Below are 19410 nucleotides of genomic sequence, written 5' to 3'. Positions count from 1 at the left end.
GGTGGCAATGATGCGTAAATGATCCCCTGGTGCAATGATCCCTTTCCTGAGGGAAAGGACAGTGATGGCTCCCAGTAGGTTTTGTGAATCCTCCAGCTGGTGTTAGATTCCTAAATCAACCTGCAACTGAAGATAGGAGATGGGCTCGGGGAGACATACACACGACACCACGTGTAGGCCCCAGTGATGCAAGGAGGGAAATATTACCATGCTGTATTCTAGGAGGCAAAGATAAATGTGTTTGGTTGGTTGGTTCCAGTGCTGGCAGGGGCCAAAGAAGAGGAGCACTGAAAACTGGAAAATGAGCCTTGGGATCTGCGCCTGGTACTGATGCAAATGAAGGTGAAACTATACAAACAGCAACACAATCAGACCATTCATCATTCCTTCATTAGCAGCTTTTCTTTGCAATACCACCAAAGATAAAACCTTCCCTCTTTTTATGAGTGACCAAGAACACTGAAAATAAAGCCTAATTGGTGACTCTACAGTGAGCACACTGTTTGTAAGACCACTTGTTATGGAAATAAGATAGCCCTGGATCCATAGGTGGTGTTAGTGTAACTCAATTTACACAACCTTTGTAATACAGAAACTTACTGAGTATGTGATATGGACTCTCAACTTACAGCAAAACAGTTGCCTGCTTCGAACAGAAAAGCATCCAGCCACAGTACTAAGCAGATACAAATACTACACCCCTGACTAAATCAAAGACCTGTTATCTTGCTCAGATTTACAAGAAAGGTCAGATTTCCATAACAGATGCAAATCTAGTATGCTAGCCTTGCTTACCCACATAACACAATAACTATTAGTGAAAAATTATTAAATTGTTTTGTAATATCTTACATTGCTTTAACAGAATAAAGACCTTTCACATTCTAGTCACTTGGAAGACCTGAATTTAAGGTTGTGCTTTCATACGTGTGTATTATATTTTGGGCTTACAGAATTCCATGCTGTACAAATTGCCTGCCCCCCTCCATTCAAACAATATATATAAACCTGTGCATCAAAATTTTCCATACCATTGGCTCAAAATTTTGTGAGAGCTTTTCAGCAGAAATGACTCAGCTGTTTCCAAGAAATAATTCAGAGAAAAAAATAAACTGCCTTGGCAATATTAAAAAAAGAAATCTGGAAGGGTTGGGATTTGGTTTTGTGTTGTTTTTGTTTTTGTTTTCTTATCTTGAAGAGCATGTAACTGGCAAAGTGTGCATCTTGTTGTACCTAAAATAAATTTACATATAATCCTCAGAAAAAGGCTGTCATATGTACTTTGTAGAGTTTCTTTGATTTTATGCTACTACATTTCTAGAGATCCCAATGTCTTTTACAACTCTGTATGCCATCAGACTGTGCAAGCACTACTCACTTGCTGAGTGTGAGCTCCAGGGACTCAAAAGGACTTAAATCTGTAATTGCTGAACCCAGATGCTAGAGGGCCAGCCACTGAAAATGAGGTCAGGAACTCCCCCGTCCTTCTCACAGCCACCTCTTCCTCAGAGCAGGCAGGCTGGAGAGGCACATGTTTTCTTCAGAGTGCACATGGGACACACATTGACACCAAGATGTTATGAAGGAAATTAGCAGAATGGGATAAGATGTCTTGCCTGCACAGCAACAGACAGCTGATTCTACCTATTAGAGATACTACCTACTAGAATAAAATAAAGGATTGCCAGGTTACCTACAAAGATGACAGATGGGTACAAGCACAACTTGTTTCTTTATTTCAAATTTCTGTTCTAGCTGTAATATTTGCACTTATTAATGTATCACCCTCACTGAACTGCTGGTCTGTGGTATGATGGTGCCAGGAAGATTGCTATGCTCAGTTTCCAATTTTTAACCAGAGGGAGAGAAGGAGAAATGTAGAGGCTGTGTGTTCAGCTCAGACACTCTAGAGAAAAGCCTTGTATCATGTTGGGATACTGCCTCTGGCTGACAGAGCAGCACTGATGCAAGTCAAAGTAAGCTTGCACATCAGCTGAAACTGAGGGCTGCAGAAGCAGAATTAAGTGAAATTAATACTTTGAAAAGAAAGAGCAAAAAAATCCATAAGTAATGTGAGAGACTGTTTCAGGAAAAATAGAACAGCAGAAATATCATTGAATTCTGTGGGCATAAGGAGGAACAAAAGAAACTCAAGATAAAAAGGGATTAAGGCTTTGGAAACAGACCAACACTCAAGGATTCTTTGGATTTAAGGTCAGCCTTTCAGCCTTAGCCACTGGCTGCATTGCAGAAACTGTATCTCAACAGATTAAAATAAATTAAGATTTCAGCATTGTGGTGCCTCAGACTGAACATTTGCCATCCCTGTCCTCAACTTGACTTAAGCTTAACTCTAGGCCAAGTCCGAATAGCGCTTCTTCAACTCAAGGCTGATCAATAAGGATCCTTAATACATGAGCTGTCCTATTATAAAATCAACAATTCATAGAAGAAAGCTGAATTTCAACATTTGATGCACTATAAACTTATGCAGTGCATGTCTGGATCTCACAGAGAGCCGGTAATGTGTATATACACATATGGGGTTCCCAGCATCCAGTACTAGCAAATAAAAAGGTAGATGGAATCTTGGTTATAGCTGGAAATTATCCGAGACATCTGTGTCAGACTTAAAAGCCAGAGTAGCTTTCTATGTAGCTTTCAGTATAAAAAGATGGGCAAGTCCAAAGATTAGCAAGTTGTCCTTCAAAAGTATCTTTTTGGTTTGGAAGGCTCTAATTACTTACAATCAAAAGCTGGAAAAACAAATCAGCATGAATCAAAACTGGAGTAACCAGATCAGATGAACCATCCATGATACTCCTAAAATATACAGGTTCAAATGGAAAGTTTTAATTCTAGCTAAAATTAACACAGCTGATACTTGTCAGCCTGGATTTATTTCAGACTCAGATTTCCCATCTACCTTTACATAAAAATAACATGCCTTTGCAATTCAAAATAAACAGCTGCTGAACCTGTTGAAGCATGACTCAGGATGAAATATGAACCACACAGTAGGAAAACAATCCTTGTAATGAGTTGTTTTCATTTTAAAAAACACAAGCCCTAAGCAAAGATAATAGGGCCTTGCACATTTTTCCTGGAGGATCTGCTCACCATCTTGCAGAAAGTGGCACAGTGACCAAAGGTCACCAAAAGCATGTCTTTATAATTGCATATTGTTTCTACATGTAAACTATTATTAACCTCAAAAGTAATGGAATTTATTTCAAGTTTGCTTGTTTTTCCTTTTTTTTAATTAAGCTTATTTACATTTTATAGATTATTAACAACTTTTCAGGAATAAAATAAAGAAGTCACAAAGAAAACATCAATATTTCTGGCAGGAATTTCAACCTTAAAGACCATTTATTTACAAGGAGCCTGTGAGAGAATAATGTGGTCACATTTTATATTTGAATTAAGAGTCAGTGCTAAAGCCACATGCAAACACAACTGGATTTAGAACTGGATACCTAATTAATCCCTACAGATTAGGTTGAAATTATTAGCATATCTTTCTCATTCATCATTCTCAGGAATTTACATTTAGAAGTACCAAAAGTTATTGCTCTTTTGATGCAGATTCAGCATCTTTTTTAGAAGGAGAATGGATAGAAGACGTGGTCCTCTACTATTTCAGCATGTTTTCTTGCTGATGCTGGTGTAGTCCTTGAAAATTAAAGACATTCTACAAAAAATACTGGCCCTGCCTAGCATTTGTTATTCACAACTGATAAAATCTTTCCTATAGCACACACAACATTTTTCCTAGATGAAAGAGGGAAACCCAGAACTGGAAAGATCCTTACTGAAGCCTGAGATACAATGTCTAGAAACCAAAACAAGTTTTGAAGGAGCCTGCCTTGTTTGACCGAGACCTGGAAGCTCTCCAGCTACATCAGTCCTGAGGAGAGTTTGTCACGGGCTAATTTTCCCTGTTTCTGGACAGTCTAGTTGAGGGCCAGGTTTGATAGCTCTAAGGGACACTGCAATCTCCACTACAGAAGTGTCCTGAGGGAGAAAACCAGTGACTCCCTGAAGCCCATACATTCTGTCTACAGTCATCAGGACTATATAATCAGGAATGATTTACTTTTTCCTTTTAAAAATAGTCTTTTCAGATGCTACAGCTCAAAAATAAAGAAAAAGAACATTAACAGAGGAACATTGGTTTCCTTAATTCAGGGACACTAACTGTGGAAAAACACCAGCAGTTCTTATCAACAACTTTTATTTCTGCGTCCTTAAAAATAAAAAGAAACCTTGTTACTAAAAAACCCTTGTGGAGGAACTAATAATGGATACTGACCTATAATTTTTGAAGCTAATATATGCTGGAAAAGCTCCTAGATAGCAGCCAAGATGATCAGAAAACAAGATGTGTTTTTGGCTGGATGTTAGTCTACTCTTCATAGCTAATTTTCGTATCTCCATTTATAGATAGAAATTTCAGGTTAAGTGAACCATAGATGCAATTTGTCTATGGAAATACTGTAAGTTATGGAAAGACTGGCACAGAAGAGCCCAACCTGCTCATTTTGAATGAACACAGTTTGCCAAAAGAAGAAGATGCTTTTGTTGGTATATGTACAATGTAAAGAACAGCAATGCTTAGCACCCTAGCTAGATGCTCACATTCAGTCATGAAAAAGATGTATTTCTATTGGATCAACACTGTCTAAGCACTAGGGGAAGTTTTATTATTCTAGTTTCTGCTAAGATATGTGCAATTATAATTCTAATTTTACACAGGGAAGAATGGCAATAGAGACAAATCATGTCACTTAATTTGCATTGCACAGAGAACCTGACAGCATAGTTCTAGGTTAAAACTTTGCTCTGTAAGCAAATACATTTATTTAGCATTGATCTCTGTCTTTATCCCAGCTTATATGAGCAGCTCAACAGGTACGTTTGGAAAACTGCTGCTTGTCTGTATTTGAGGCTTTAGTGACTGCCAACTGCTGTACCTAACCAGGCAACACAGCACTATGGCAGTCAGAGCTTCTAAATCACAAATCAGTTCTAGACAAGGACATTTTCCATCATAAGGAATATAATTGAGTCCAACGGGGGACAGTTTTTTACAGATAGTCCAAGCAACATATATATACCCACTAACTTTAGGGGGGGGAGACACACTGAGCACCTCAGGATGTGATGCCTGGAAACTAAGCTTCATTTTGTCTAGCAGCAAATCACAATTGGTACTTACTGCAGAGAGCTATAACAAGGGTTGCATAATGTTAGCAGAATGCTGTGAGCATGAAATATGCCTTGTATCATTAAAGATGTGACAGATGTACCTGCAGAGAACTCATTAATTCTAATTTCTATTCCTGTTGGTCTAGAAATATTAGCATATAATTGTTAGTCTCTAAAATATTCTGGGAAACTTTTTTTAACTGAAAAACTGTGTCAGCATTTATTTTGGAATACCAGATGAAGTCTGTTCTCTTGTATGCCCCTCAAGTAATGTGTTACAATAACCTTAATTACCTAACAGGAAATGTCAGAGCCTCAGCAGGAAGGCTTTCTGCAAGACTTAAAGTAAGAGCTCTGAAATTTCTTCTCAGCAAACCTAAATGAAGAAGCCTTCAGCATGACAAGAAAGTTCAGAATGTAGTATTCTGAAAATGAAACCCAAAACCACTGCATGTGTGATACACAAACAGACTTTATGGCAATACTATCTGTATTTTGAGATTCTATTGCAGTGCCCATGGTGGCGCAAAAGGCTGAGTGAAACAGCAGCCAGCTGTAGCATGCTGCAACTGCATTTTTAGCTGTAACTACAGTCTGATATAAGGAAATGCAAAGCAATCTGCATAGATTCTTTCCTAAAAGAGTATGCTATCTGAAGAAACAATTTCTCACTTCCAATGTTTTTGGGGTTTTTTCCCCCCTTGGAAGTCTGAAGATCAGTTCATTTGAGATAAAATCAAAGCCTGGAAGTAATACCAGACTGACAGCTGCGTACAAAAGTCCTGCAAAAATGAACACGTCCATCTTAGTGACAGAAACAGCTTGCATTCACCAGCCCTGATTCCTTGGGAAGAACAGCAGAAGACCACATCTTGTTCTGTATAATAGCATATGGGGACAAGGAATTTATTATGTTTCTCTAAAATGCAGCTTCCCAAACCAAATCTTCTATCAGCTTAGACCTCTCAGCTGTCCTCCACAGCATCTGGTGACTTGAAAGCCTGACAAAAGGAAACTTCATTTAACCAGAAACATATCAAAAGATGGATGTAGAAACAAAGCACAGCAGTATCTTTGCAAACACTGCATAAGAACACCACCTGTGCATTAGAAAACAGACTATGGAAAAGAAATATAGCTTCAACTCTTCCATAATGCTTAAAACATGGAGATCTGCAGCAGCTACGACCTCAGTCAAGTTGAAAGCAAACATACTGATTAACAGACCTGTACAGAGAATAAGTTTTGTATTTATTTAATTATTTTGAAAGGAAGCTAAAGAGACAAGGAAAACATGAAACAAATGTGGGGGAATGTAAATACTTGCATAGCATGGTACCACAAGTGTGGACAAGAGAGACTACGATGTGGTTTTGCTGAGCTGTTTCTCACAGCATGCAATTACCTGATTAAAGGCTACCTAACAACCCATGTACGCAGGAGAGATGAACTCAATTTACATAGGCAAATGTAAATGTTCACTGTCTGCTTAAGCTTTTCAGGTAGGTTCCTACAGTATCTTGCACTCTGAACTCTGAATCCCAACTGAGTAGGATAAAAGTATTTGAGATCTGTTTCTAAGTAATACTGTAACTCTAAAGCCTCTAATAATATTTGTACTTAGAGAAACCAAACTAATTTTCTACTTTCAATCTAGCCTGTAGAGTCTTCAGTAGAACAATGGTACTCAATTTATGCTATATATTAAACATACATAGAAAATGAACACATTATATGTTACAATACACTAAGAACAACAAGATTTAAACAACTTATGTTCCATCTACTATTCGGGATTTTATCTGTAGGACTAATGAAGGGTATTCATGCTACACTCTCACAGTAAAGCTATTAGTATAAATAGGACGAGATCCTAGTGTCACAGACAGCATAATGCTAAAAGGTTTAATAGGCTATTTGGCAGGAGGCAGACAGAATAGATTCAGCAGCTGTAACTATGACACTGACATTTTGCCCTTCGCTACCCATGTTCTCATTTTTCCCCATAGAAATACAAGTGGTATTGGATGGTGCAAGCTGTCAGTCTATTGATTTCTAGTTAGGCCACACAAAACCAGCCCTGCCTCACAAAGAGAATTTTATTTCCCAGTAATATTTGTAATCTGTTGCTGTTAAAGGTTTAATTAAATATAGCTTTAAGACAGTAATTAACACACAATAATTACATGCTCTGACTGTCCTCCACACCCATAGTCTAGAAAATGCATAAGAATAAATAAAAATCGGTGCACAAAGTATAAACATGTCATGGTCTCACTTCCTTCCCATTGAATTCAACAATTAAGTTCTGAATTAATCAGGCAGAGAGCACTGCCCTGGAAAATAAATTGCCTAAAAGTAAAATTTTGTATCTTCACAAGCTGGAATTACACAAGAGTTTTAGTATTTATAGGTCACAATTTTATTTCTAGTCCTACTGATATTCTAAGGCTCATGGGGTATATCAGGGAAAGGACATCTGAACAGAATTGAGAAGACACACGGGATACCCTGAAGCAGTTAAAGACTAGGAAAAAAACCTCAAACAAGAAGAAAGCTGTAAATCACATAAAAGACAATGCAAATACTTGTTTTTTCCAGCTAGAAAAGGGCCTGACAAGTTTTTGTATCCTCCACAATTAACAGGCCAGAGCACTCTACTCCTTCATGAATGCTTATCTAATCCAGTTTTAAACCCTCTGTCTGTTTCACCTGACTATTGAGAGCAAGAGAAGAAAGCTCCCATATCTGGGCATCCCATCTTATTCTCCCCAATATTTACGAGAGTAAAGAAATTCTTGAACATATGTTGCAGAGGATGACTAAACAAAAAAATTCATTCCCGACATAGCATCACCATTACAGCCACTCAAGCAATTATTTATTTGCAATTAACTGGTCTTCTGCAAGACTTTATAAGGGTTTTATTCACCATATGCATTTGTTTCAGACAAGTCACTTCTTTTGAAGTGAAGCCACGACTGGAACAAGTATTCTTTTCCTCCTGCCATGGGCATTACCCTCTGGAATCCTGCAGCGCTTCTCTTCCTCGGCACCAGCAGTGCAAAGCCACTTCTTGCCGCACCCAACCTCCAGACCCTTTCAGTTTTACACCTACCAGTGGGTGGTTGTTGATTTGGTGCAATACTTGTTGTACCAATTAATTTAGGAAGGGATGCCGTGTGGAGCTTCTTGGGAGAGGCACGTAAAAAACCGTGAGGTAACACCAAAGCAAATGCTGCCGGGTCCCAGGGATCCTGGTCTCGGCACTCAACATTCTTGGGCGCCATCTGCCGGCATTTGGTTAATTAATTATCCACACCTAATGACGTTATCCAGGTCCAAGTTGAATGTTTTCTTCTGAATGGCGTTTTCGCTTCCAGAGGTGGAAGTATGTTCTGCCACAACTTCTAGCAAATGTCTGGAGCACAAATCTTTGTAGTTTTCACCCACTCCCACTCATGGCAGCTTAAGGTAGGCCAGGAATTCCCACCCAGCACAGGGCCCAACTCCTTCCGTGGGCCTCAAAACTCCAGGGAGCACCTTGGTCTTTCATGACAGGGCCTGTGATCTGCACCAACCACCCTGTCTCTTACATCTATGTCCTGGAGGACAAAATTCACCAATGCCATGCTCAGACATTTCCTACCACCAGCAGCAAATCATCCCAGTGGCTGAATGTGGCTTTTTGTCCAAACCTACGGTATGTTCCATTTATACTGCTGTCATTAACCTACTGCATGTTTCACACATTTAGCCAACAGCTGATCCTAAGCCACAAGATGCTGGTCTTGACTATGAACATGCCTTAAAGTCTGAGGTCATTCTCACCAGTAGTGAGGGCTGTGATTCACCATCTTGGTAGGAGCTAAAAGTCTGGTTTGTGCCAAGATCTGGACTCGAAACCATGAATTCTCTTTTCCCTACAACTCAAACACATGGATGTGAGATTCCAGTTCATGCCTATTCCTAATCCAGACATAATCTCTCCTTGCAGACAAAGGTACCACACACTGTTCTAGAATAAACTATTGTTTGAATACCTGTCATTCAAAATTCAGCAGAATAAACACCTCTAAGAGTTAAGATATTCTGATTAGGCTCAAGATAATTAGGCATTAGTTATGTGTGACAAACAGAATTTACAGGGGTATGAACCAAGGAAGGAATTTCCAGAAGCATTTTAGAATGACAAGACTATTTAGCTGTCCCTCTTCAAACAAAACTCATGCCACATGTAGGCTCTAGAATGAGGAAGAAATTCAGCTCTTAAATTCTCTGCCAGTGACACAAGACTAAATTTGGAAACATTAGCTAATGAAAAATATGAACAGATTCCTACAAGCTACAAAGACAAGTTGAGTATAGTCACTGAAGGGAAATTATAAGTATTTTTAATAGTTGGGCTTAGTAGAAGCAAGTATACAACTCTTAAACAATGTCATACTTTTTTTTTTTGCCAATGAATCAACCCTAAGAATAACTAAGAACACCACTGTATCTCAGTGTAAGGAGGACTCAGGCATGTGTAACAAATTAAGGGATGCATACATCCTTATGCATTAAGAATATTTATGCTCAGACCTGGTGCTGACAGAAAATTCTGAAAATAATCTCCCTACTCAAATATTCCACGAGCAGCTGCCAGTTCCTGATTGCACTTCAAATCCCAGTCTGGAATACAACTGTTAGGAATCAAATTCATGCAACATTACTTGTCTGTGAGTCTAATTAAAGATGCAGACCTGCTGCAAAGGGAGGGAAAGAGATGCTGGGTCAGTTCTGCGTCACTAATGGTCACATACAGGACAGTCAGTAAATTACCAGTCACCTTCCTGGTCCTGTCTAGTCCAGCTTCAAATATCCCAAAGGACAAAACTGTAATCTCCCTCAAATAACATTTCCATAATATTCACACTGTTGAGAATAATCAGAATATTCATAATCAGAATAATTTAACTTTTTTGAAATTTCAGTTCATTCCAATGCTGATATGATTGTAAACAATCTAACTCTTTCTTTGGGCTTCTATGTTTTCTTCTGCTGAAAAGCTCAGTGGATACGAAGTATAAAAGGAAGAGAAGAGGAAAAAAAAAAAAAAAAAAAAAAAAAAAAAAAAAAAAAAAAAAAAGGAATAGAAAAGAGAAAAAAAAAAAAGACATCTTTCCCTGCAGGAATCAAATATTAAAGACATAAAACTATATATCCATCAGCTGAAGGGCCACTGCATGAGCCTTTTCTACCTGAAAGATAAAGATATGCCTGTTTTCTGACATACCTTTAATCTCTTTTTTTATTAATTTCTGGTTGCTTTCTTGAGCATTCCGCACTGTTCATCCAGAAACATCTGCATTGTTTTTCCCAGCTCAGATTGCCTGTGCTTCCTTATTTCTGTGTCTTACACTCTCTCCTAGGGTTCTCTCCTATTGTTTTTCTACCTTCTGAAACTAATTAAACTTCTTCCTTATCTTTCCTCCTTCCTCACTTCAATATGAGTCTCTTCTTCCAGCTTTCCTTGCTGTGCAGCTTTTTCCTCCCTGGATGCAATATATTCTTCAGTCTTCCTGTTCTTAAGCCATCCATTCTTTCATTCATGAAAAGGCTAGCAAAACAAAAGCAACCTTTTATGTTCTTAATAATATAAAACTTCCATTTTTATGGAATACTGCTGAAGATTCATGGTACAAAGTTGCACCTTTCCACCAGTGTGAGATCCTGGATGCTCTGCATTAAACACCAGCTCTGAGCCCTGGATTCCTAGCACAGAACCACTACCCCTTTTGCCAGCTCTTGTCTCCTGCTCTTTCCACAGCACTCTCATTACAGAGTTTTTCACTTCTCCTTCCAGGTGGCTCTAGACTATCTTTTCTTCCACTTCTGACACCTTTCCACTCATTTTACCACTTCCTATTCTGTACTAATGAAGTCTGTTTATTCCTCTTGCAGATTCTCAACTCTGCATCACATTCCAAAGTATTCCCCCTACCAGGGCTGAGACAGGTGGAATTTATCCAGAAGTTCATTTCAAGAGAAGGCAAATGTAAAACTCGAATGGCTGTTTGTTCTGAAGCAATGGCAAAAAAACTTCCATCAGAATACTGCAGCCTTTGGGAGTGCAAAGCAGACCAAAGAGCAGACCAACAAGTCTGCTGCCACCTCTACCTGCTTTAATGGAAAAATATACAGAAGAAGCTTATCATTTCTATCATCACTCTGCACAAGAGCCCCCATCATAAAAATTAATTCATTTGCAGATGCTATTTATACGAAAAAAGGCAACCAGTGCTCCAAAAACTTTACTAAGATGAGAGACAATACATGTAAACTGTCTACAAGGGAAGTAATGAGGTAATATTGGCCAACATGGGTAGCACTAATGATACAGTTGTGATAAAGATTTTATGTAGGCATTGGTGCAAGAATTCATCAGAACTTTTCAAAAATTACTATTAATACTAATAGGTTGATCCAAACAATACAATTCATCACAAGTAAGAAAAATCTGGTTGTCTATAGAAACTTTGGCTGCAATGCAACTTTTGTAGGTTAAAATGCTTCATTTTCATATGGACAATGTCAGATATTATGTAAGGATTTTTCTGCACAAAACAGCTAACAGAGAACAGCAATAAGATGTATGTGAAGGAAAATCTGGATCCTTCGTAAGATGTTATAAAAATAAAAGTACGTTCAGACAATCAATATTAATTCATTAGAAATCATAATGGTGAAGACAGAATGCAGTAAAGCCTACAGAGTATTCATGTTGTGTTACTGCTGAAATAAACAGTAATAGGTACTAAAATAAATTATAATGAAGAGGCAGTGTTTAGAATTAAGAAACATTTATTTTTCATCAGTGTTAAGTTTAAAGAAATTTCAGTAACCAGCCCTCACCTTTAATAGCTTTGATAAGTATCAATACTGCAAATGCATTTGTAGAAACACTAATGGAAAGTGTGTGGGGCTGTTGGGTGTTTTTTTAATATTTTCTCTGCTTCTAAAGAAGGATTATCATAGACACCACCTTACCCTCCCTGATAAACCAGTCATTAAAAACCTTCATATGACAAGAGCCCTAAGATCCATACCATGATCTCCCAACAGCCAAGGGGAAAATATGCCCCTAATACTGCTAACAGCTCCTCAAGGCCCTATTCTCCCCTGAAGGATACAAGTCCAGCTTTGCTATTGGCCCAACATAAATTTTGGCTTGCATTCTACTAATCAGGTGCCCAATACCAACTTCACCAGGTAAAGACACCCAGTGATTCCTCAAGCATGCTGTTCCAGTCTACAGTAACACTATCCAGCACCAGGTACCTCATTCTATCTGCTCACCTCTTTCAAAAGCCAAGAGAGGGAAAGAAACGACTCCAAATGAGGAGTTTAGAAAGAAGCTTAACTGAAGTGCTTTGAAGCATCCCCTGGCACCCTCTCTCCATTGCCTGTGCAACAAGAAGGGCAAATACCTTCTGCAAGGCATGTACTAATATTCTCCCTACTCTTTCTTCTACACTTTCTATAGCTCCTGGGAAATCTCTCTCCTCCCACTCTACATTTTCCTTCTGTGTCTTCCTGCTGCTGAATGATCTTGTTGCCTGAGCAACTGCAGCCAAAGAGGGAAGCAGGGACTGGGTTCTGGTCCAGTTGTGTGCTACTGGCAACAGTGCCTTGTTCTGACCCTGAGATGCAGGATAGTGATGGTAGAATCTTCAGGAAATTAACAGCTAAGTTAGATGCTATAAATCAGGTGTAGCCTCCTTTCTAGGTGCCAGGATTTTGCAGCCACCTTACATTTTTGTTCAAGTATGAATAAAGTAACCTAACACTTAAGACTGTCAAATAAGTAGTCATTTATCTTACCCCCACACCCAGGTTACATTAACAGAACATCCACATTTGTTAGACTTTAATTCTGTTCCTAATAAAACTCAGAATACAAATTAACTGGTCATTAATCTCCAGAATCAGAATAATTTGCTCTGGAATTTTCTGATTATTATGATGTGTGTGTGTGTCTCCCTTTCCTGTTTTCAATGTACATTTTAAAAGTCAGAAAAGTAACCGGAACAAAAGCATTTATCAATGACCTTTCCATATCCCCTTCAGTATTTATACTTGCTTTCTTTTCATCTTTGCTGTCTGTCTCCTGGTATTTGAACAATATCTGGTCAAATGAGAATGCAGTCCAGTGCTATTGCTCTACAAGAAATAATAATCTCTGCAAGATATCCAGCAGAGATTGCTTTTATAATATTGTTTTACTGGAGAAAAAAAAAAGTTTTTGTTTTGTTGGGGTTTTTTTGAATTCTGCTTTTAAGGTTTTGTGTTCCTACAGTATATGAAACACTATGGGTTCCCTCCCCCCTTCCACGATGGTTTATGGACAAAATGAGTGTAATTGACTACTTGCTGCTTTGCTGATTGCAGAAGGGAGATCTGGACAATTTTCCTGCATTTGAGCAAAGTACCACTTTGAACATAGAGCATGAAATCATCTGCATTGATACCTCTTAATAGATGCTAGGACAAGTCTTAAACAAAAAACATCAGGGGTTGCAGACCTAAATGAGTGTTGCTATTATGGCATCTTGTGCACTTTTAAATTATTATTTAGTTTTTATTTCTGAAGTAGAAATATAGTTAGCTATAGGTTCCAGCTACACCAGGGGTTAACAGCAAGTTATTGGAAAATTACTTGACCTTTCAAATTTCATATAAATGTGAGCTTCATTCAAAATTAATCTACTCCAGTTTATCAGACCTGCCTTCAGCAGCTGTATGCTTGCTAACTCTATCTTCTGCTCTGTATTTACTGCATGTTTTAGTTTAGCTTTTGGACCATACTCAGTTTTGTTGACCATAAAATAAAGAACAATTAAGAGTTTTAGCTTGACAGAACCCAACCACAAAAGCTCAGCAACTAATACTTCATTTTTTGCTCTGTTATTTTTCAGAGGTAACCTACTTTCACTTCCAGCTATGCAGCAGAATAATCAGAGTATCACCGGAGCAAAGAACAATCCAGAATTTACAGTTTTCTAAATTCAGTGGGAAGTTTTAATTAATGAAATCCAGAGCTCTGTGACTGGACAGCAGATTCCAACAGTTCATTTGGAATAAAGCTATCAGGATTTCTCAATGTATGCAAAAGTTTCAAAACCATCTGTCAAAACAATGTTAACACATCTAGGGCATAAGTAATTGTGCTTGGGAGAGCTTAGTTAATCAGTCAGGTCCATCCAGTTCTGCCTCTTTGACAACTCTGAGTAATGGCTTCAGCAATGATGAAATCAGAGGACTGTAGATGCAACTTGCACAAACAGGAGGCTTATAAAATGTAGTATGGGAAAAGGCATAAGGCCAAACATTTTGAGTGTGACTCACAGATAGTAGGATTACAGAAGGATGGAAATAGACCCCATTTACCATATTAAGACACTATGCTAATATCATTAATCTTCTGCCAGTGAAACATTGCTCCCTACCATTCTGTGATTTAAAGTATGAGGATAATTGGCCCATGGGAAAGCTAGAACTAAAAAAAAAAAGTAAAATAATAAAAAGTGCCTGAAGAAGCAACATAAAAAATATTTAAGCATTTATCTTAATTTTCCTTGAAAGGTCCTATCAACAATGCACAGCTATCAATATAAACCCATATATATATATATATATATATACCCCAATATCTTTATCAATCATCTGTTTATCAAAACAAAATGTAGTATGCTCATAACCCTCTACCTCTGATTTGCATTTGGTGAAAGCTGTAGCACAAAATTTTGCTTTTGCTACCTTCAGAAATTCTCACATCATGTAAGACTCTTGTGATAAAAGCATGCAAAAAGCTACCTAAGTTACAACCATCTCATTCTCTCCATAAAACTTGCCAGAGGGACAAAAAAAGCCATCTCACAAAGAAAAGAATGCAATAAAATAGTATTATCACTTCTTTAAGCTGTAATGAAACTTCTTAGGGGGGCATGGTGCAAAACTATCTTACATGTGGTAAAGGCACTCACCTAGGAAGTGGATCTTGGATGTGCTTTCCACTGTTTCCAGTGACTGATGAATTAATTTTAAGAGAGAAGAAATTAATGAAGCAGAATTTAAGCTTATGATTTCCTCCTTCAGGTAGGTGTCCTTAGGAGGAGGCTACTTAACTAACCTCACATTATTTTGTCTTATTCGGGTATCTTTTAATCTCCTTTCAGCATCTATCTAATTCCTTCATTCAGCCTAATTTCTTCATTAACTCAGGGTGTAAGTCTGTGGCTGACATTTGTGAAGTCTGCATGTGAAGGAGGTGAGTGCAGCACACCAGTCAAGTAGAGATAGGAACTAAATCAGGTAGTCAGAGCTTAACAATAATCAATTGCATAGGACCATGATGCTGTTTACCTGTAAATCATTCATTCTTGAAGTATTTTTAAAACTTACAACCCCTTTATTACATTTTGAGCAGAAAGTTTTATCCAAGTCTGCCAAACGCTGGGAAAATTATAAATTCTAAGTTTTATTAATAAATAAGAGAAAAAAATAAATGTGAATACTGCCAGTATCGAAAAAGTTTCAGAATCTCTCTTACCAGGGAGATGACAAGACAAGTCCTATTTCTCTCTCTCTGTGAAACTTGGTAGCTCTTCTTCAAAATAATGTCTGGGGCTGGGGACATAAACTTTTATAAGAAATAAATTTTAAACTTGCTTAGGCATTTACAGATTTCCCTAGCTTTTTGACATTTCATCTCTTTCTTTGGGCATTTGAATAATACTAAAATACTACTTGGCTTTTACAGACACTCTGGGTAAAAGCATCTTGTCACCTTGCTAAATAAAATTTTTCAGATTGTTTTTTTTCAAGATGAAGCAACTGAAAATTCTTGAGGTTGATGAATAAAACACACATGGCTTAATCTCTTTAAATCCCAACAGATAATTAACAACTGATATGTGGACTTGGAGACAAAAAGCTCTTCTGAAGGAAAATAAGGCATATAAGGTCTCTCCCATAACAGTATTGTTTCCTCTATATAGTATACATTTGACATACCACATACATTTGCATTGTTTTCTTATGTAGCATGGTTTCTTAGGCTTCCAGAGAAGAATTTACAGCTAGCAAACAAATAGGCCAACTATAGAAGCACATACCTCAGACTTGCCATTTGATTGTGTATCTCTGCTAGAAATTGCTTCCACACAGTAAAAATGTCTACAAAGAAAAAGAATAAAACCTTGTGATTTAGCCCATCACTGTCTTGTTTGATTTAATAAGTACTTCCATTCTTCAGCTGCTGCAAACATCAAACAAGAACCATGAAATCACTCTGGAAACCATTGCAGTCACATCTGCACTGCCTTCCTGTACGATGTCAGCTTTTGTGCAGCAAAAATGTGCATGATCTTTCCATCCATCTCCATTTCACTTTTCATCCTTTTGGTCAAAATCTGATGTATGTTACACTGTAAATCGAGTCACAATACATACAGTGTACCTGAGGTCAAACATACTCCAACTTATATTCAGTGTGACAACTAATCAGATTATGAGCTTTTGCCCCTCATTACAATGTATATCTATATATATATATATATTTATGCCACCAGCATAAAATGAAATAACTGAACATGAGTTTCAGTAGAATAATTAATTTATTTTGATCTAGCATAGATTGTTCTTTTTTTATCCATGAAGGAGTATTATTACTTCTGAGGTTTACACCTCCTTTCTTTTCCTGGTATATGAAATATACTCAGTGATTTTTTTCTGAGCCCTTGCTTATGACTGGTATTTCTTACACTTCAGGTTTGAACTTCACAATTCAAGTTGGTCACAAGTAAAATTCTAGTGCAGCCTAAGCATACATCATAATCAAAGTATCAGCTTTTATGAGTTATTCCTTCCATAGTTTGAATTAAATCTTACCTTCAAATACAGACCATGAGTGTCGGTTTGATCTTGACCTGATCAAGGGGTAGCCAATGGTTGAGCAGTTCCTTGGACTGTAACATTTTAGTCACTCACCCTGGGAGTCCTAGGTCTGATAAGGATAGGTCTGATAGTATAAGGTTGGATCCAGAGGAGGAGATTAGAAAGCAAGGGGGTCCAAACTGTGTCTCCCTAGGTGCCCAGTTTGGGTTGTGACAGGAACACATAGCACAGTGACTACAGCAAATGACACTCGGTGCTCTTGTTCCTACTGGCTGTGGGCTGAGAGCTCAAAGAAGGCTCTGCCAGTGTGTGCCCACTGAATCAGCTGGTGTTGGACTGCAGCTGGACACCTGCCTTTCCCTAAGGCTGAATTACCCATCTCTTAATAACCAGTGTGAACTGAGATCCTATGCTGGCTCTTGAAGAGTAGTTGTGGTCCTTGAACCATACAATTCCCACAGCAGTCCAAGGAGGAGGTGGATGCATGAAACTGATGGCTAAATTTGTTCTAAGTAGACATTTGTTGTATTTTGACTGGATTTGTTAGATTATTGTGATGATCTAACTTGTACCATGACTCCAGTGATGCAAGCCTTCTGGTCTATCAGAAAAAAAACCCTAACACACCAAGGCATCAGGGTATGTGTACACTGCACAATGCCCTTTGTCTGTCTCTCTTGGAACGATGATCTGTTTGGAGCAGTTTCCCTTCCCCATGCTAAACTCTGAGCAGTATCTCCCTCCAGCACTATACTGAAGCTCAGTCACCATGGAAATACATGCATACCATTACCATTCCATTGCAGAGTACATTATGCCAACTTTCTTCCACACTGAAAATACAGTTTCAGCTGTATTATACAATTTGTATTGTAAATACAAACATGCACACACTCTCACACAGACATATTAGAAGGGTCTAGTAAAGAAAATTAATTAATAAAAAATAGTAAAAAAATTCTCAGCACTACAAAACCGTAGTGTTTACTGCGGTAAAAGAGCTTCAAGGCTTCTTCGCTTGGCTGCTCTAAGAGCACCCTCTGTGTTACAAGGAAAAAACTATCAGAAAACATGTCCCATTGTCCTCTCTCCCATCTTAAAGTGGTGACTTTTCAAACATTCCATCCTGTGAGATGAGAACAGATGTGATTTTTTGATATGATGTTCCCTGATTATTTTCTGCACAAGCAACTGCTACCTTAATCCAGTCTTCCAAAGTGCACACAATATAATTTAGAACAATCTGTTTCAATGTATCTAAGAAAAAACCTGCATTTAAAGAACTGCATTTGCCCTAATAGATTTTGTAGCATCCCTATTAAGTATACAGCACAAATTATTCACCGTTGTATTTTTATTCAATTCCTTTTTTTCAATCCCTATCTGTCTAATCGAGTGAAACATTTATAAAGAGAATCAAATCTGAGTGATTCTTCTACACCTGAGGAGAAAATACCTTTCACAAGCTCCCAGATGGGGGCAGTGAAGTTGGCTGGTAACAGTCAGACAAGCTGTTCCTCCCCACAGGCAGCTTCCAATTAGCAAAGACTTTCAGAGTACATTATTCTACAAGTCTACACCTCCCTATTCTTCTGGGTCACCTCATTCCATATTCCAGCAAACAGATCTGCATTTTGCTGATACAGTGCACTATTTTAGGTGAGTAAACTTTGGGGGGTTTTGTTTGGTTTTGGTTTTATATAATTATTAAAAAAACCATTTTATCTAGAAGAAACTCGCCAACCAGCAGAATATTGAAGCATAAAAGCCAGCTGTACATAAGCGTACCAATCCTTGATTTCTTACACCCATTTTCCCTAGAAGACAAAGAAGCAGCAAACCACTGTTTACCCATTAATTATTGTTCATTATTCCTTTACCTAAAAAATATTTGTCAAATGCATTACTATGTATAATGTAACACTCCTGAGGTGGTCCTTGCTCAGCACAACCCACTTTCTTCATTTTTGTTACTAGCCATGTCAGTGCTTCAGAGTTTCTCTGCTCCCGTGGGGTGGTTTGGCATAGGAACACCTTTCTTATGCAAGATCAAAACCTCTTTCCTCCTTTGTTCCTCCTTTGCCTCAGATCAAAACATAGAAGATGAAATTTGTTAAAATAGCACCACCTGGTACTCGTGTTCAAGCAGATCTTCATTCTGCTTTAACCCATATTCAATTTGTTCGCAGAAAACCACCTAACAAGTAATTTCGAAATGACGGTCACTCTCTGTACTTCCCCTCTTCCTAACTTCCCTAC

Source organism: Heliangelus exortis, chromosome 3 (assembly GCF_036169615.1).
Source record: "Heliangelus exortis chromosome 3, bHelExo1.hap1, whole genome shotgun sequence".
Taxonomy (NCBI): Eukaryota; Metazoa; Chordata; class Aves; order Apodiformes; family Trochilidae; genus Heliangelus; species Heliangelus exortis.
The sequence above is the reverse complement of the archived record's forward strand: the minus strand, read 5'-3'. Positions refer to the sequence as shown.